This window comes from Dermochelys coriacea, chromosome 1 (genome assembly GCF_009764565.3).
Source record: "Dermochelys coriacea isolate rDerCor1 chromosome 1, rDerCor1.pri.v4, whole genome shotgun sequence".
Taxonomy (NCBI): domain Eukaryota; kingdom Metazoa; phylum Chordata; order Testudines; family Dermochelyidae; genus Dermochelys; species Dermochelys coriacea.
Genome location: NC_050068.2, coordinates 16,372,929 through 16,393,355, shown reverse-complemented (window position 1 = coordinate 16,393,355; position 20,427 = coordinate 16,372,929). Strand labels below are relative to the sequence as shown.

At 43.3% G+C, this 20,427-nt stretch overlaps 1 protein-coding gene across 3 annotated transcripts in view; it reads left to right on the top strand.

Annotated features, from left to right (window-relative positions):
• Positions 1-20,427, top strand: part of TENM4 (teneurin transmembrane protein 4) — a 1,775,651-nt gene that overhangs the window by 1,250,307 nt on the left and 504,917 nt on the right. For all 3 annotated transcript variants that reach the window (XM_043504093.1, XM_038368402.2, XM_043504094.1), the window contains one exon: positions 6,507-6,590. The gene's annotated coding sequence lies outside the window, so the exon portion shown is untranslated. The remainder of the gene's footprint in view (positions 1-6,506; positions 6,591-20,427) is intronic.

Genomic DNA, 20,427 nt, shown 5'->3' with positions numbered 1-20,427 from the left:
ACCCCTGCCCTAAGCCCCACAGCTGGATGGTACCCACTTTGTGTTAATAGAGACATGGAAGTCTAGCAGTGACTAGCTCTGTAAGAAGCTAGTGACAACGTGTACATTTCCAATACTCTGTACTATCTAGCCTCCCTCAGTCACAGCTTGAATAGATGATGCTTTTGGAAATATTTTGTTAAACGCAGTCTGGATTAAAGAGCAGAGCTGGCAAGGAATTACCCTCCCTTTGGTGTGATCCCTGACGCAGGACACACTGTTTTCAAAACACAGATAATGAAACCATTTATATTTTTGGATGCTCTGCAGGGTACAATGCAGTAAGTCAAAATAAATCATGGCATAATACATCTGTTACAAATGAAAGCCAATGCACCAAATGTCAAGGTTGCTTGTTTTGATTAATCAATGACAATTACCAGCCTGGGTAAGAATATTTTTGAAACAAATGGTAATGATTAGAGAAATGCTGGTTGATTGATTTGTAGTCATTTCACACAACCTGTCAGAGAATGGGAGATGGGCAGGGGTCATACCTACTGGTTGGAGCAAGTGTCAGTTGACAGAGCGAAGAGTCAGAACCAGGTTACCTGGAGTGAGGCAAGGCTGGGGCCAAGCAAGAGCTATCGCAGCCACAGGCAAATGCTTAGAGAAGCCACCAGCTGTTACTGGGCTTAAGAGCCGGTCTCTGCTGATTCTTCCCACCAGTCAGGCAGCCTACTACAGGCCAGGTGTGCTCCTTAGGTTACCTAGAGACTGGATCTGCTGCAGGTCCTGATTCCTGGCACAACCAGTGCACATGTGCAATGGATTAGATGTTTTGTAGTTGGGGAACAGTAAGGACTTTTTAGGGCTAGCTCAATCTTGCTCAGTAAGGTACTACTCAGTGTGTGTGTGTAAAGGTGATAGGATCTGTCCCCTTAGTGGAGAAACATCAAATCAAGTTTCCCCCTATTTTAAAATTTCCAATTAATTTGATATTCCTGATAGATGGGAAATACATGTGTTTGAAGTCCCATGGCTGCAGAACAGCTACAGCATGTAGGACTCCATAGTGCAAATGTTCACTCTGCAAACACCCCTTTCCAATATGCTTCACTTCTGACCTGATGGAAACCACCTCTGTGATGAGATGGCCTACTGAGGCATAAAGATGTTAAGTGACATGCCCAGAGTCACAGAGGAAGTCTGTGGCAGAGCATTGAATTGAAACCAGATTGCCTGAGTCCCAATCTACTTCCTTAACCACGGGCCATTCTTCCTGCTCTACAATAGGACATAAGTGGGTACTGTTGGAAAATAAGTCTTCAATGCAGGATCACTATTAAATTCATCCATCCTTGTAAAAGCTTTCTTCATTGCATAGAATGTGTTAATCAGGTTCAAAGTATTATTACCGTCTTGTCAACAGCCACTAGTTAGAAAGCCTCATGAAAATGAGGTAGAAATTCATAGGGGAACAACTTCAAAAGTCATGCAAAATTAGTTTTCGATAAGGTTTTGGGGAGCTTATCATATGCTGTATAATGATTTATGACAATTTGAATCTCACTGTTTCTGTAATTAATATTGCTGGATGCTTCCTATTCAGAGGGATGTTAATCATAATAATGCAAATGGAAGTATTATTGCAGCTATGCATCAGCCTTCATATTTCAAATTGAGCCAAAGGTTCAATATTCAACAGCCTTCTCTATGGAGCATTCACATTGTATGGGTAGATGAATGTGCACCAAAGGTAAAATAACTGAATTAATATGAGCCAGAAGAATGTGTCTGGCTCATAACTTCCCATTTTGCTGTAAGGTCCTGATTGTTCAGGCTTTTTAAATCCCAAATAAATTATTGCAATACATTTGCTAATTATGTTATACTGAAGTGCTATGTAGTATTAAATTGCAGCAGTGATGGATTTAGATGAAGTTTCTTATGCTTATTTTTAGTGATTCAAAGAAAGTTCAGCTCTAGCTAGGCCTCATTTGCAAGTTTAGAGGAAAAAGACATGCATAATCATTTCCCCATTTGGGTGGTGATATTGTTCGTAAATGTGGTGTCCTATATGTCTTTCAGTGCTTAGTGTGTTATTGAAGAGGGCAGACGCTACTACGATTCAGATTAATTGTGGTGTGTATTTAAAAAAATTCATTTGTGAAATTGGGTTCTGCGAACACCCTCTAATAGTATTCAGGCACTGCTCTTTTTAATTCTCTCCATATTCTGTTATTCTCTCTCTTAATCCATGATTTCTTTTTCTGTCATAGTTGATGCTTCTTGAAATGGCTGGTTCTTTTTTTGGCTTGCATGGGTTTTTTTCCCTGTTGGTTCTTATTAAGCTGCATGTGATCTTGGAGTTTCCAAGAATATTTCAGAGTTGATTAAGAAACTTCAGTTAACGTTTCTGCAAGAATACAACCCAAACATAAAAAGATTGCTCTAGAAACTTAATTCTCAGCCCTTTGCCCTTTACCTGAAAGGACATTTTTCTGTAGTCACTGTTAGGGAACACACTCACCCCATGATTTCTAGGGTTATCCTGCATCCTTTCAAATGCTTCTTCTCTCGTAGTATCAGCACAACATGATGCTGTCACCATGGACAGTAAGTGTTCCTGATTTGTGTAAGTGTGAACTTTTACACGCTGCTGGCTGGTGGAGAGAGGTAGTATCTTAGAACTATATCTTAGGACTTACAAGACCCAGGTTCAAGTCTACGTGCTGCCACAAATATCCTGTGTGATGTTGGGCAAGTTCCTCAAGTCTAGATTAACGAAAGCATTTAAGCACCACTTACACTCTCCAAAGGACTGGTCAGTTTCTGCATGCATCTAAATCCCCATAGGTGCCCACTCACCTTGGGATTTGGGAGACCTGAGTCTGAATCTCCATTGTGCCTGATTTGCAGCAGGGTTTGGGAACCCTACTCTCTCAAGTGAGTGCCCAAACCACTAGGCCAGAGGATCAGTCTTTCACTTTTTCTCTCTGCAGCCCCGTGAATATTTAATTATTTTTACAGAGTAGAACAGCTCCAACAGGAGAGGCTGCGAGAGACCCGCTCCGGAATAGCCAATAGTCCTGTGGTTACAGCACACTCCTATAAAGTGGGAATCCTGGGTTCAAGTCCCTGCTCCAAATCAGGCAGAGTGAGGATTTAAAAACAGGTCGCCTACTTCCCAGCAGAACATCCTCACCACTGAGCCATTCGCTATAATGGGGGGTTGGGGGGGTGTCGCTCTGGTTTTCCACGAGGAAGGGCTGACCAGGCATTGGTGCCTAACTCCAGGAGAGGGCTCATGACTGAGAATTGCAAGCAGAAATAGGCACCTCCCTAGCCCAGATCAATGGGAGTTAGGACCCAGATCCATGGTGTCCAAATCCTGCCTCTTTCCTCAGCATTTCCTACTGGCTAGCTTAGGCAGCTCCTCTCTCTACTTGCTGGCTTCTGAGAATCCTCTCTTCGATACAAAACTCTCCCCATACAATGCATGGGAAGCCTGGGTGTCAGAGCTGGGGCTCTGTATTTCACTGGGCTGTGAGGTGCATAAAAATTGGGCATTGCCTGATCTATAGATTATGAATAAGAATGTCCAGTTATCACTTTCAGGTTCTTGTCCCCAAATCAGACTCAGTATTATTAAGATTATTATTTAGTTGGGAACCCGATGTGCACAGGTGCAACACTCACACTATAGGAACTCTTCTATATTTACAAATAAATAATTTATTAATATTGTGACAGGGCAAGGCCAGATGGCTATAGAAAAGTAGTGGGAGATAGATATATTAGCTCCAGGCTAAACAAATCCCTGGTACCAGGTTAAGTGAAATGGAAGCTGCTCCAGGTCAATTAAGACACCGGGGGCCAATTAAGAACTTTCCAGAAGGCAGGGAGAAGGCTAGTTTGATTGGGACACCTGAAGCCAATCGGGGCTGGCTGAAATTAGTTAAAAGCCTCCCAGTCAGTCAGGTGGGTGGACATGTCAGGAGCTGTGGGAGGAAGTTGCGCGGTTGGAGAGACTGAGTAGTACATACCATATCAGGCACAAGGAAGGAGGCCCTGAGGTAAGGGTGAAGTGGAGCTTGAGGAAGTGAGGGCTGCTGTGGGGGAAGTAGCCCAGGGAATTGTACATGTCATGTTTCTAAAAGGTCAGCTACCATAGCTGATACTATTCGGGTCCCTGGTCTGGAGCCCGGAGTAGAGGGTGGGCCCGGGCTCCCCTCACCCCCACCTTTGCCCCCTGTTTAATCACTGAGACTGGGAGACAACAGAGACTGCAAGGAAGGATAACTTCTCCTCACCTCCCTCGCTGGCTTATGATGAAAATGGCTCAGTAGACTGTGACCCTTGTCTCTAGAGAAAGAAGGGTTAGGTGGAGAGTCACAGTGAGCCTCTGAGGCTAACAAAATCCACCAGGAAACGTGGGACCCACGAAGACAAGGACAGAGCTTTGTCACAATATGTTTAGCAAAGTCACACACACTCTAACCTAGCAAGGTAGATAGAGATAATACAGAAAGTACATCTGAATATCCATACTCAAACCATGCCTTGCAGAACAATGTGAAATGTTAGCCATTATCTTCCTCATCACCATCACCTTCCTCATTTTCATCAGTGGCCATCATTCTGACCCCTCCCGAGGGCTACATCTCTCTCCTCCTGCCCACAGGCTGGGATGCCACTTTTATAATATGTTACACTGATGTTACCTATGTCTAATGCATATTCAGTAGGTGTTTCTCGTCTCTTCCTTATTTGTATTTCCTCCCCTTACCATTGTTGAGGTGTCTTTCGACAGGTTAGTATATTTATGATTTCACCCCATTATCATATACGTCAATGCGTTGCCATGGCAATCTTGTGGTTGGATGTTCCATCCAAAACCTTCCAGAAGCTGGTATTAGTTTATGTTTCTGGGATTGGCTGAGGTCATTATGGACAAAATTTCCACTTATACTCTACTTCCAGTTCCCCAAAACTTATGGGTTACCTAAATTTATCTAGGCCAAAGTTCCTAGGCCTCAAGCCTTATGCTAACTGTTGAAGCCAGTATCTTACAGGATGCAGGCCTTTAGGTTCCTTGCCTTACTGCTAACTATAATAAAGCAGAATATAATACAAAGCAATGAATATAATAGAGGTAAGCTGGCTCACCAGGTTATAAGCACCTCACTTCCACATTTGAACAATGGGGATAATAGCATTTTCTTTTCTCAGATCGGTATTGTGAGGATCAACACATTAAAAATATAGAGGCTTTCAGATACTATGGAGATGGAGCTCATATAAATACATTAGATACTCTGCTTCTGACAAAGGAGAGAACTCAGTTTGATCGCAGCTCCTTTTATCATCAAGATCACTCAGTGGGGCATTCTTGTGACGAATGGCCTCTTCTACTTTTGTTTTTGCTCGTTCTGAAATGAGCACCAAAGATAGAGGAGATCTTAAGATTAATTCAGATTGCGTTAGATAGAGACCCTGCAATGATGTTGATTAAAAATCATCTGAAGAGACACAAATAAAGGCTAATAATACATGAAAATGTATCGGATTGAGGGAGAAGTCATGCTAAATGCACCCAACCAACAAAAGGAAGGAATAATCTGGGAAGGAGAAATGTTGAAAGAGAACTCAGGATATGTAAACTGGAGGAGAGCGCAGGAGGGAGTAGGAGAACCATTTCAGTGCGCCTTGCGTGGTCAGAGAGTCATGGACACTAAGTTTGCAGTGTGATACGGCAACATAAAAAAGCCAGTGCAGTTTTGGTCTGTGTATTGCAGGGGCATTTTGTCACAGATAAGGGATGTGAAAGCTTGTCTGTATATTGATCTGTTGCCACATACTTGGAATATTACACTTGGTTTGGGGCACCTTGTTACCAGCAAAGACTGCTCCAGGGGAGACAAAATTTACAAAGATGAAATGAGTGTAACCAGTAAGGAGGGAGTGGAAGTACTTAGTGGGTAAATAGGGATCTAACTCAGTGAATGGAATTGGATTAAAAAGGTTTGATTAGGCTGAATATAAGAAAAAAATCTTCCAAAGAGGGAGAACTATTAACCTCTGAAATTGTCTTCCAAGGGAAGGAATGGTTACAACATTGCTTTTAGGACACAGACTGGAGCCAACATTCAGTACTTTACAGAACTGTCCTCCATTGGCCATGGAATGGGATGGACTGATTGGTCTAACTGGGCTTTTCCATCTTTAATGTGTGTGATCCTTTAAGAAAAGGTCTGCTCTTAACCCTTGGTTTGCCGCATAACATATTAATTGCTGGGGGAAAATGGACTTCATGACAATCACATTATTTACTTTTTAACAAAAACATTCAATCTCGTGTCATCCCAGCAGCAATGTTCATGTTGAGCAGTTGTGTTAGAGAAGGAGACTGGTATTATATGACCCAAGTGGCTCATAAGTAGCTATTTCTAATTCTTGGTATGTATAGAATTAAGATTATTTTTTAATGACCAATTTCTTTTTCTGTGTACATGTTTCAACAGGTAGACTGAGTTTAACACATGTCCAGGTTAAAATTGCATTCTTCAAGGAGTATTTGATGGGTTATTCCTAGATACTTCAAAAAGGTAAATTAAAAAGCGAGTGTTATTCCTTTATTTTGGGGGAGGGGGTGGGTTATTACAGTGTGTGACTGTTTAAAATCAAATAATGCTATTTAACTGTAATATTTCTCATTTTCTGGTGATAGGATTAGGGTTAACAAATGCCTCTGATCAGAAAAGGGGGAAACATGAGCAGCTTCGCTACTTTCTCTTGGATCCGTCTATAAACTGATGAAAAGAGGAACACTATTTTATAAGCTTTGTAGTGAATGGATCAAATCCAGAAGCCCTTCTTCAGTGTCATTCCTTACTCAGGCAAAAATGCCACTGACTTGGATGGAATTTTGGCTGAGTAAATAGGAAGTAAAAATTAAGTAAAGTCTTTAGATTTGGGCCCAGTCCTGTTTCTAAGCTCTAAGTGTATCCAGTCCTCCATATCGCCTGGTGTTCAGCATCTCACAGGAAATGCTCAGTAGGTTGCAGGATTGGGCCGTTGGGTCATCTTGTTCTTCCTCATTCACTGTCAGTGTGCTTCCAACTGTACAAATAGCCAGGCTGTACAAATGGAGTACTTCGGGCTCCATGCCTCTGCAATCCTTGGACTCTATGGGAAAAATCCTGGGCCATTGAATCAGGGAAAGTTCCAATTGACTTCCATGGGGCCAGGAATGCACGCACGCTTGCTCTCTCCCCATTATTTACAGTTTGGAAACACTTTGAATCGGGATGGGGGCCCTATTGTGCTAGGTGCTGTACACAAGCAAAATGCAAAGACAGTCCCTAACCCAAATACCTCAAAATCTAAATAATCATGAAAGGCCTCTCCCCTGAGACTGTCAGCAAAGGTGCTAGTTCTGGTCATGGCATATGACACAATTCCAGTCAGAATTATACTGAAGGCACCCACCCATTTAACCAACAATGGTAACAACTTGAGGAGGCTGCTGGCCTTATCCAGATAAGACCCCATAACCGAGAGGTGTAAGGCTCTGTACCACATTTATGTCTTGTGCCATCCAGTCCCCTTGACAGCTGTTAAAGTCAGATTTGTCTGTGCTAGCTAAATATAAATGGATGAGATGGCCACACTAGACTGTTTCATATCTCGTGTCTTTGGAAACCACACTCTCAGTGATAGTAGTTCCTTTGACCTTCACAGTGTGCCAGACAATATTGGGGAGAAGGCACTCTGAAGTACTTAACATACTTTCTGTGAGTCCATTTGATGAGAGACGGATCCTTTGAGAAGAAGGATTTTGGAGTTGAGACCCTAAAGTGGGACTCAGGAGAGCTGGGTTTAGTTCTTGACCCTGTTACTAAGTTCCTACCTGGGCAAGTCACTCAGTGTCTCTGTGCCTCAAGTGGGGATCATAATACTTCCTTTCACTGTTTCTCAGTTTTGTCTATTTAGGTGATAAAACCTTTACAGCAGGGACTGTCTCTCGCTATGTATATATACAGCATCTAACACAATAGGATTCTGATCTTGGTTAAGGCCTTTATAATAATGCTTCTATAATACAAATGATAAATAAACAATAACCTAAATCTGCAGAGTCTCTGTTGGACCGATAAATGGGAAGACCAAAATACCTATAAATAAAAAAATACAAGTATAGGGTAGTTGTAAAATTTGTCATGCAGAATATAAAGTGACGTTCAAATGAAACTGATGCAGTTACATTGCCATAATGGGAACGATGAGCGAACACCAGTGTTTTAATCACCAGCACAGTACAGCTGTTGAACATACATAACAGGCGGCTGTCTCACAGAACTAATCATGTACACTGGCAGATTATGGCCAGGATTATTTATTATTTATTCATTCTTTGGGGAGGCACCACTTTCTGGTATAAGGAATTCATTTGTTTCCCTCTGTAATAACACTGATCACAATGAATTAATTCGGCACTCAGGGGCTGTCTCCTATATATATATATATATATATATATATATATTCGTGTGTCTAGCCCACTGAAATGAATTATAAAACATGACGGGTCATAGATTACTGGGAAGTCCATTGGCTAGGAAGAGCTGAAGCCAGGTATCTCCTGCCTCTTAGAAGTGCAGTTCAGTTCCAGAAAGCCAATGTCCCTGAAGGATCTAAAATGTAACAGCATAACCAGGCAGCAGACTATAGAAAACTGAATGGGGGGAAAAATCTTTAAAAACCATGCAAGCTTTAAGATAACATTTCCTAAATTCTATTGGGCAGGGAACATTACATAAGCTATGTTTGCAAGCGCTGTTTAAATTCAGGGCAGTTCCACAGAGAGGGTTTGTACTGGTGACAAATTCTTGTTTTTAAATATAATCTGAATGTTTCAAGCAGAACAGAGAGGGATGCTAGCTACCCTCTATATCTAACCACATATTTATTTACTGACCCGTTAATGCTGGTAGCCAATTTGATTAGTAAAACTTTGATTAAATGACCAGTGCTATGCTAGGCCCCAATTTTGCATGTGCTGTGGTTAGTGATAAAACTGCTGCTGTCTTCACTGGAAGTCAAGTTGTGCTGTTGTCCTCTATAAATAGGTTCACTCACCACAAGACCACCTCTTTGTGCCCAGATGTGGTGTAGCGACTGTCTGCCCCTATGATGCTCTAGCCAATGTTGCTCCATTGCTACAGTGGTCTCTCTTCCCCCAGGTCACACTTTAGCCCACCTCTTCCAGGGTAACAGAGAGTCCGACCCAGCTATAGTCCAATGATCTTACGGCAGGTCTTTTGTCTGTCTCTGGGCTCCGTGGTCCTTACATCTGTAACTTTAGTGTCCTCGTGGCCAAGATGGAATCTGCTTTGCAGGCAGCTCTGGCCAAGAGAAGGTGCACCCTTCCACCCCAGGGGCACCTCTTTTAACCCCCACCCCCCACAGAGTGAACACCCACCCACCACCCAGAAAAGTACAATGGATATAGGAAAGGGAAATTATTTATTCACAGAGGGATGAGAGGGGAAAAACAACAGGGGGAAATATGTGGGGAGCGGTGAAACAGGGTTGCATTCAACACAAGGCCTCACAGGCCCACTGGTACCACAGTCTGAAAGGGCAGACACCAAGCAATGAGTTCAGGAGTCCTGGGTGAGTTCCAGTCCGGTGATGAGTCTTGAGTGCTCCTGGTCATCTTCAGCACCAGTAAACTTTCCCCAACAAACCTCTCCGGTGCCCTCTTCCGCTGCTCTCTGCAAAGCCACACAGAGTGACCACCTCCCCACTTAGCTACCTACAATCTTCCTCCTTTTTCCCAGTGCAGAGTCACCAGCCCCAGTACTCACAGCCCCATGCAGCTCTGGGCAGCAGTGATACTAGGTCCAGCTCCAGTCTGTTCTTCTCAGGTGATTCCTCCCTGGCACAGTGCGTCTCCTGGGTCCTGTTCTGGGGTAGCTCCGATCCTCTGCTCTGTATCCCAGGCTTCAGGCAGGTTTTTGGCTGCTTCACTCTGAGAGTGCCTGCTTGCTGAAGCTCTTCTGTCCCAACTAGAAACACACCCTCTTGCTCTCCCCTCTCTCTCTGCTCCCCCTCCCTCCCCAACAGCACCTCCTCCTTCTGGAACAATCAGCACTGCCCCCCCCCAGAAAAAAATTTAAAGGTCCATGTTCTGTGAACCCCAAGGGGGTTACACACCTCTTCCCTCAGGAGCTTCCCCTACCCCTCTTCCTTGGTGCCTGATACAGGAACTCTGGCCCACCCTCTACTCTGGGTTCCAGCCCAGGGACCCTGTTGCTGGCAGGCAAGGTCTGCTCCCTCAGATACTTTGCTGCCTCCCTGGACTGCTTCCTATCTCTTCTGTCCCCCAGAGAGAGACTATAGACTCTTCCTGCAGCCCCCTCTACTCTCAGCTTCTTAACTCGATGTTAACAAGCCTGCTCCTGCCCTGCTATGCTACATGATCAGTTAAGTCTGGATCTCTCTCCAGGTATAGCCAGACAACATTAATTGGCTTTGCAGGCCCATATTAACCCCTTGAAGGCCCGTGTGGGGTACACATCCCATCACACCTTGTAGCACACACTGATGAATAGCAGGCAAAGTCTGATCAATGATCTCCCGTGGGACTGGCTGGCTCCCTGAAGTCTCCCACAAGGGAAACTGCAGACATCTCCCCACATTATCTCCTGCGGGAGAGTGGAGCCAACTGTCCCTCCAATCCTTCTGACTGGGGAGACTTGCTTCCTGGCTCTCTGCGTGCTTCTGCCCAATATCACCATCCCAAGAGGATGCATCTCTCAACACGACCCAAAGGCAAGAGGTACTGACAAGTCCATTCTGCTAGCCAACAAAGAGCTGGTGGGAGGAATTCTTTATTCACTGGGTCTTTATAGTTGTCAAGACTTTAGCACATAAAAACGTGTAAGGATAGTGTGACAAAGCCAGTCCTGACAGAGATATAAGTGTGGTACATTTGTTCTGAAACAGTCAAAGAGCCCTAGAATGCTGAAGGCCTTATTCCTTGTAAGCTGTAAAAGGGTTACCTCGGGTTAACTAGAGATGCCTGAGGCCAGTTAAGGGCTGCCTTTGACCTTTAAAAACCCCTCTTTTGGTGAAACAGAGGAGGGGAAAGATGAGATACAAGCAGCAGCAAGGAAAGGCTTCCCCTAGGTGGAAGGCTGTGTGCCCTCCCTTTAGAGAAAGAAACTAAGTTAACAGCTGCTTGGGGATGGACTAACAACAAAGAGCCCGTGTAGTAGGATAACATCCTGGAGAGGGGGCAGGGGAAAAGTATTTCTGTTTGCATTGTGAGTTTGGGGTTGGTTTGTTTTGCTTAAGAGAACTTCTTGGGCCTACCCTGAGGCCCACCATATAACTAGGACAAATAAAACCAGAGTGAAAAACCTTCTGCAGTCAGACCGATTTACTCCAGGCCTTCACCACCCAAGGGAGAAATGCTGAGCCCAGCGAGGGGAAGGAGGTACTCTGCCACAACAGTAAAACGAATAGAAGTTGTCTCCAGGGGCATGTGTAGTAAAAAGAAAAATGTCTTTGGGTAAATAGGGTTCCCTCCATGGTGCATTTTGGCCAAAATGTTCACACTTGGGTGTTGAAGGTTAAGAAACTAAATGGAAGTAGCCTGCTTTTTCGAGGTGCTCCTGTGGATGTCAGCTGGAGTTGTTGTACACCTCTGAAAATCAGGCCACTTTTATTAAGGATCCAAAATATGGATTTAGCTTCTTAAAGTTAGGCGCTTACCTTTGAAAGTGTTGGACATTGCTCTTAGCCTTTCCACCACATATCATGCCACAATCTTTGGAATGGATTTCCTTCTTGGGTAATATTTTACTGTGATTGGAAGCAACGAGTATTTATTCTGTTTATAGCTACCAGTTTTAAGAGAATTTTGCTCTCATCTGGTGGCAACTAGATTTATTTGGTTTTGTGGAACTGATGTTAGATTTAAGTAAGTTCTTTTAGCTTCATTCACCTTTGTCTTGCTAAAAGAAATTAGAAACTGCTACTTGCTGGCTAGGAATTTTTTACGCCTTATCACCTTTGTGCTCCATCTACACACACACACACACACACACACAAACACACACACACACACACACACACACACACACACACACACACACACACACACACACCCTGGTTCCCACCTTTGTTTGTCTCATCCACTTGTCATTGTCTTTTTATACTGTAAGCTCTTTAGGATAGGATATGTTTGTACAGCCACTAGCACATTCGGGTCCTGATCTCCTTCAGCCGTTACAGCAATATAAACACGAATAGAAAACTGTGTTCTCTTCCAAGGCACTTTGCCTTGATCCAACATTTGAAGAGATATTGTTAAAAAAATGTTCTATTTATTATAGTCAGTATGTCAGCCAGTGTTAGTTAAGCATTAATTAATAGTGCTTCTTTTTGTGAAGGTCTTGGCTATCATTTCTCCACAATAACTCCTGCTTTTTGGCTCAAGACTATTAGAGAAGACTGAAATAAGCTTGTCTTCTTGACTACTAAGGTCTCTCTCTCTCTCTCTCTCTCTTTTTTTTTTTTTTTGCTGTCAACTACATCAGTCTCCATATTCCTTTCCATCCTCTTGAAGGAATTGGCAAAATGATGGGAATGATATAACTGATCATTTGATAAAACAGTATAAAAACCAGAAGGAAAAAAGGAGAGAAAAAAATTTTATTTGTATGTTGTCAGTCAATCACTTCCTTTCTGTTCAGGTTTCTAAGTGAATTTCAGTGTTATCTCCTGGATTTTGTTCTTTCTTTTTCTTGCTTTGTGGTAAGCCTCTTTTAATATAAGTTTTCATCTCTCCTGTTATGACAGGGAAAGTATGTGATTTCACACCCTCCAATAACTGAAATGACAGTGAGGCTGGGGCAAAGATCCAGTGGTTACACTGTTTAGAAAAAGAGAGAACTTCATCTTAGAATGTAGGTAATAGACTTTCCACATTAAACCGTAAAAAGAAAAGGAGTACTTGTGGCACCTTAGAGACTAACAAATTTATTAGAACATAAGCTTTCGTGAGCTACAGCTCACTTCATTGGATGCATTTGGTGGAAAAAACAGAGGAGAGATTTATATACACACACACAGAGAACATGAAACAATGGGTTTATCATACACACTGTAAGGAGAGTGATCACTTAAGATAAGCCATCACCAGCAGCAGGGGGGGAAAGGAGGAAAACCTTTCATGGTGACAAGCAAGGTAGGCTAATTCCAGCAGTTAACAAGAATATCAGAGGAACAATGGGGGGTGGGGTGGGAGGGAGAAATACCATGGGGAAATAGTTTTACTTTGTGTAATGACTCATCCATTCCCAGTCTCTATTCAAGCCTAAGTTAATTGTATCCAGTTTGCAAATTAATTCCAATTCAGCAGTCTCTCGTTGGAGTCTGTTTTTGAAGCTTTTTTGTTGAAGTATAGCCACTCTTAGGTCTGTGATCGAGTGACCAGAGAGATTGAAGTGTTCTCCAACTGGTTTTTTGAATGTTATAATTCTTGACGTCTGATTTGTGTCCATTCATTCTTTTATGTAGAGACTGTCCACATTAAACCGTGTTAATAAATGCACTGTCAGTGTCCAAGTGGAACCTTCATTTCAGAGTAACATTTACCTTGCCTCCCATTAAGGCTTAATAATACACTGCACTTCCATATCACTTTCCCTTTGAGGATCTCAGAATGTTTGGTGAACATTCATAAGTTAAGCCTCACAAACACCTTGGTGAAATAGGGAAACATTACTATCCCAATTTCACAAATAATGACACTGTGGCACAGGTGCCCAAAGTCACACATGAAGCCTGTAACAGACCTGATACTACAACTCCGTTTTCCATACTTCTGTCCTTTGCTTTAGCCAAAAAATCTTTATTGGTGGGCTGTACCTTTTAAGAGACCTGATAGTGGCCCACATTAGAAAGTGAAGCTGGCGGATCCAGGGCATTGTAGTGATGGCTAGTGGTCACCAGATACCAGGGTGATGAGCACACTGTAAATAGATAGAGACACAGCTGTTGTACCCCTTCCCCATTCCCTTTCTTGCTCTCATATTCAGTATTGTGTAGCTGTTTTCCACAGGATACCCATGTGTAACTCCTGTCAGTGTTGTAGCATGCTCACAGGGCAGAGTCAAGTCTGAACTCCATTGTAACGTAGCCAAAGATAATGTTTATGTTTCCAGATGCAGACTGAGAACCAGTAGTTCTTTCTCGTTCTCTACTTCTGATTGACTAATGCAGACCCTGGTGCCTTGTGCCACCCCCAAAGGGACTCTGCAAGTCCTGGCTTGTAATAGGCAGTCTTGGAGTGGATCGCTGACTTCGTTATGGGTCTCAGCAGGAGCGATGTGTATGCAATCAGGAAAGATTTTGATCCCTTTTTGCTTTTGCCTGTCTTGTGTCAAGGCAAACACATCCTGGTCATGATGGAGCATTTCAAATGCTCTTATCTGTCACAGGCTAGACTAGATTTAATTTTGAGTTCTAATTAGATGTTGACTGATGGAGTGGGGGGGAATATGCTTTGGGGCAGGTGAGCATCGGTGACCAATGAGAGCCTAAAATGTTTCAGTACAAAGGAGATTGGGCTTTTTGATTTAATATTAATGATAGCTTTTAATGTGTACATGACTCTGTTCTAGATTAGGCTGTTGGGGGCATGTACTTTCTATGCGTTTTCTTGCCTGTGTTAAGGAGCATGTCCTCACTCAATATTATTTGGTAAAATAGTTGGAAATACAGGGCAATTTCGGGGGGATAATAGAGGTGTCATTTTAAATGCAGAGGATCAATATTCAAACGTAATGAAGGTAAGATGTAAAATCTGTTGCTATCTGGTTTAGGATGGGCCTTCTTGGCCAGAGTCTAACAAAACACTTAAGCACTTTTTTAAATTTAAGTATGTGAGTACTTCTGATGATTTAATTGGGATTACTCGCATGCTTAGAGTTAAGCATAGGATTAAATGAGACCACAACCTATCTTGCTGACCAATATTGTCTCATTGTTTCCTTATACTCCCGCCTCTCTTTGTCTGTATCCATCTGTTTCATCTAGTCCTGTACTTAGATTGTGACCTTTTTGAGTCAGTGACTGTCTGTTTGTTCTGTGTTTGCACAGTGCCCAGCACAATAGGGTCATGGTCCATGAATGAGACTCCTAAGTGGTATGACAAGACAAATAAATAATAAATCAAATGATGATTTTAAAAAATGGTTGGAACCAGGAGGCTAACCCTAAATCAGCTAAGGCCAATTGCACATTGAGGTCGATGGAACCACTCACCTGCTTAAATTCTTTGCTGGGTTGGGGCCCAAAGGGATGTTATATTTAATGGATAACAGACATAGTGAGAATTACACTTGCACGGGTATAAATGGAGAATAACGCCACTGAATGAAGTGGAGTTACCTTGTTTTAAAACTGGTCTATAAAAATCATGACTGGTGTGAAGAAAGTAAATCAGGAAGTGTTATTTACTCCTTCTCATAACACAAGAACTAGGGGTCACCAAATGAAATGAATAGGCAGCAGGTTTAAAACAAACAAAAGGAAATATTTCTTCACACAACGCAGTCAACCTGTGGAACTCTTTGCCAGAGGATGTTGTGAAGGCCAAGACTATAACAGGATACAAAAAAGAACTAGATGAATTCATGGAGGATAGGTCCATCAATAGCTATTAGCCAGGATAGGCAGGGATGGTGTCCCTAGCCTCTGTTTGCCAGAAGCTGGGAATGGTCGACAGGGGATGGATCACTTGATTACCTGTTCTGTTCATTCCCTTGGGGGCACCTGGCATTGGCCATTGTTGGAAGACAGGATACTGGGCTAGATGAACCTTTGGTCTGACCCAGTATGGCTGTTCTTATGGGGAGCTGTGGGGAGCCGCAGACCCTCCAACTGGCCTGGTCAGGAGCCCTGAGGACGGGGACACAGGCCGGGGGCTGCTTTTGGGTGCCCCTCACCCTGCTGCGGCTTCCTGCTTGGCCGGGGGCAGGGCCTTGCGGGAAGAGGAGGGATAGGGGTGAGGCCACATTAGGGCCAGGGGCCCCTGGCCCCCCACTTTTGGGAAGGCTCTGCCACTCCTGGTGTCAGAGAAGAACCAGATCCATTGTTTTAATATTTTAGTCGAATTGGTAGGGATGTACAATCTAATTCAGCTACAGAAAGAGCCACACTGAACTCAAATTTAACCCAAACTTAAAAAAAAGTTGGATAGGTTTTAAAGAAATTAATAATAATCTCACATCACAGCACTTCTTAGTTCCAGACAGCCCCCAAAAGCCAAGGAACATGAGGGAGCCTAATTAGAAGTGGGATATGCCGGACATCACCGTGAGATCTGCAGCCCCATTCCACAGATTCTCAAGGCTTGATAAGTACTGATCTGAACTGAAGTGAGGTTTGCCTACCACCATAAAGTGATTCTCAACCTGTGGGTCAGGACCCCAAAGTCAGTTGTGACCCTGTTTTAATGGGGTCATCAGGGCTGGTGTTAGTCTTGCTGGGGCCTGGGGCCAAATCCAAACTAGAGCCCCACCACCCAGGGCTGCAGCTGAAGCCCAAGTCCCACTGCCCAAGGCAGTGGGGCTTAGGCTTTGGCCCTCCTGCCTGGGATGGAAGGGCTTGTGTGGGCTCAGGCTTCATTCAGTCCTCCCTCTCCCAGAGTCATGCAGTAATTTTTGTTGTCAGAAGGAGGCACAGTGCAATGAACTTTGAGAACCGCTGAGTTAGAGCAATTAGTTTTCCAAAAGAATCACAAGCAATCACGAAAGCTTATGCTCAAATAAATTTGTTAGTCTCTAAGGTGCCGCAAGTCCTCCTTTTCTTTTTGCGGATACAGACTCACACGGCTGCTACTCTGAAACCTGAGTGAGGACTATAATCTGCATTATTAGAACTCAAATTCTTTTGGAGTAAGTCTAGACCTTTACCTCTTCCAGTGCAAGGTGAAAATGCATTAAGCCTTTGTTACTCCAGTTTTTGAATCTCGAGCAAGAAACTCACCACTTTCTCATCACTCAGTGAAAGGTGAAGCTAGATGTTTAGGAGACTTTTCTACTTCCTAGAAAGTTTGTTTTCCTTTCAGTCTCACTGAGGATAGTAGAATGCTGGCAGTCTTGGAAGTAGCTTTATACTCAGAGGTGATAAATTCTGCTTCTTCCCACAGCTACTTAGTACATAAGGCTCATATTGTGCACAGATTATGCACAGGCCCGTGTTTGAGTAATGCAGAGTTGCAGTACCTCAAGTGGAGTTCCAGGTGGGGCTTCGCCTCATTGGGTTTCTGGGTATACAGGTGGGGTGTGCTTGCTCTTAGAGTATAGATACAGCAGTTATACTTAGGATGGGGCAACAATGAGGGGAAAAGACTCTTTGGATCTTCCCTTACATACCGGGTCATTGGGTTAGTCAGAGACTGTCCATAAACATTTGAAAATAAAGTAACAAGACTTATTTTACCTTTTTTTACCTTTATTTTTATCTTTTAACGACTTGACATTTTCTAATGTCAAAGGCGTATAGCAACTAAAGCAAAGCTTCAACAAATACCCATTCCCTATGCTTGACTTTAACATTTCATAGCGTGTGTGGCCAGAGAGGACCGTTAGATCCTCCAGTCTGACCTTCTGTTTGTCTACCTCACTGTGTATGCCAAAGTCTGTCTTCCTGTGGGTTTCAGCATTGCAACGAGGAATTGGAAATCGGCTCATTTTCCCCAGTTACTTGGCAAGCAGCTCTTGTAATTTTAACCTGTTGGCAAATGCTATAACTGTATACAGATGAAATTGTGTGTTTTCACATTTAAATACATTTAAATAATTTCCACACTCCTCCTCCTGTTTGAAACTCCTTGATTAACCAATTTTCTGGTGTGTCATCACATTTAACCCACAGTCGGGAGCTCCCAGCATTTGGGAATAAACCAGTTGGTGGGGGTGGGGATGTTTTCCCCACTGACAATTATCCTGCTTATTCCCATCATCACACAGGGGCTTTTATTGTTCCAGCAGCAGCCAGCATCTGTGATGGATTCCAGCTGACAACTGTAGAGATGACAGTCTCTTGTGCCTCTCATTCAGTGTGACCCACTGTTGTGCTGTGGCAGAAGCAGAGATTAAATGTGCAACAGTATCATTGTTAAACCCAGACAGTAACTTTCTTCAGTGACAGTAGCCAGCCTTGCAGGAGTGGGAGCGGTGACAAAAGGGAATCCACATCAGGGATGCTGAAGAGCTAAGAGCAGCCTAGAACCCGTCCACTGACTGTTATGCATCTTGATTTAGAAACTAACTAAATTAATAAGGCCCATGCAATGAATGTATAATTGAATATATTAAGAATTTTAACATTCAGAACTACTGTTTTGGTGCACCTTCAATTTTCTGTGAATATGGAATTTATAAGGAGACTATTCTGCAGTCTGGCTGGATGTGCTGGGTTTTCCTTCACTAAAATTCAGCTCAGTTGTGCCCATAAGACATAGGGATGAAGCAAGGAAATATCCCAAGAACAGAGGAAAGGTTTGTTTTCTCACCCATTTTTCAATGCCTGCGATTACCTCCTGGGAGAAGAAAATAGAGGATTTAGGTGGGACAGATATTGCTTTGTGATTACTGGACTTGTAGAAGTGATAAGATTCATAAGTGCTTCCTGCCACATGCACAGTCTTGGGGGCTGCTGATGAGCAATGATGAGTGGGAGAGCAAATGTTTGCTAACTTTGGGCTGGCTCCCTACCGTCTGATCGGAAGGCATGTAGATCTCTCTTTGAAGTCTCTATTAGCTCTCTGTGTGCATAACTGGAGACAGAATCTGTAAGACACACAGTAAAGTTCTCTTTTTTAAAAAAACTCAACTAAAATACTATGACCTCTGACCTAATTGGAGCTATCCTTGGGCGTAGAAGGTCTACTTCGACTTAGACATAATGGGGAGCCAGTGTTGGGTGGTCAAATACTAGCCCGGCAGAAACATACTACGACAGTGTAGTAGTTGAGAAAGGGAGCAGGTACTGGAAATGTCTGAGAAATGATAGCTGTGAGAGCTAGTCTGAGATATGGTCACATAAAAGAGCTAGAGTTAGGGTGAGTCTGGTGTTCGTCAGGTACTTGTATGATTTTTGTAATAGATTCTGGTACGAAGATAGATGTTTAAAGTTCCTGCTCTCTCTGTGATTATGGGTCAAATCCTGAAGCCCTTAGGTAGCTCTCAGTTCTTACTGCAACAAAACTCCCAAAGCGGCAATTGGCAGAGTAGAAAACAGATTGTGATTCTCAGAGTCTTGGCTGGGTTCCTGATTCCCCATTGTTCCAGGAGGGGATGTAATCTACCCCAGCCTATTTGCAGATTTAGCTTGTTTCCTGCCCTGATGCAGCTCTGGTGTGTAGGCCAGCAGATTTGGGAAGAGGCTGAGCAAAGGTTCCATCCACCGGCATGGGAGGGGGACAGCTAGCCTGATAGGAGCTACTTTCCCACCCACAAAGTCTCTGGCAATGCGGGCAGCATTCCACTCACTTTCCTGGGTCTCTTTATCTCTCTTTACTGCCCTATCACAGGCACTTAGCAGGACTCACAACTGCACCCTAAATGGCCCCATTGGGAATTTTCCCTGAGTAAGGACAGTTCAAAGATTTGGGCCATGTTTAGACACCTTTAATGTACAGGCTGATTTTCAGAAGTGCCAAACACCCACAAATCCCAGTTCTATCTGTGGCAGCTGCGGCTGCTGCACCCCTTTGAAAATCAGGACATGTAGATTTTGCTGCCAAAATATGGATTTAAGAGGCAAACTCTGAGCACCAGGTCTTCAAAACCTTGGTCTGGACCCTTAGGAAGTTTTCATGCCCTGTCACTGTAATATCTAGGCACTGTGGGAACCTTAGGAGAATTGTCTCATCTGATCTGTGGTTTCTTGAGGTAGACTGAACTTTTTCTAGTTACAGACATGTCAGTGTTTTTCCCTCTTCATTCCTGCCCGCCTCAGGTCCCCCAATTATTTTCTTCAGCCTGGGTTTGAGGCTCAGGTCAGTTACTCCCTAGTGAGAGGAGATATTTGTAGTGTCGTCTGGAGAGCCAGGTCACACATTTAAAAAATAATTCACTTTAGCTCACCAAAGGCTGGGCCACTTATGTTGCCTTCATTTTCTTTATATGCTTTACATGAATTTTCATAAGAAAAGGTAGCGGGGCCCTCTAGACTAATAACACTTCTCCTTTCTATGCCTTTCTGTAAGACATGGCTACTAACGGCAAAAAGGGAGATAATTGTGCTTTAATTGGGCTCTGCTTGTTCAATGGGGGGAGCCTGCTTTTTAGTTCCCATGGCCTTCCAGATAAGTTTCCAGCACAATGCCAATTAAGAGAGAAATAAAGAATATGCAAAGCA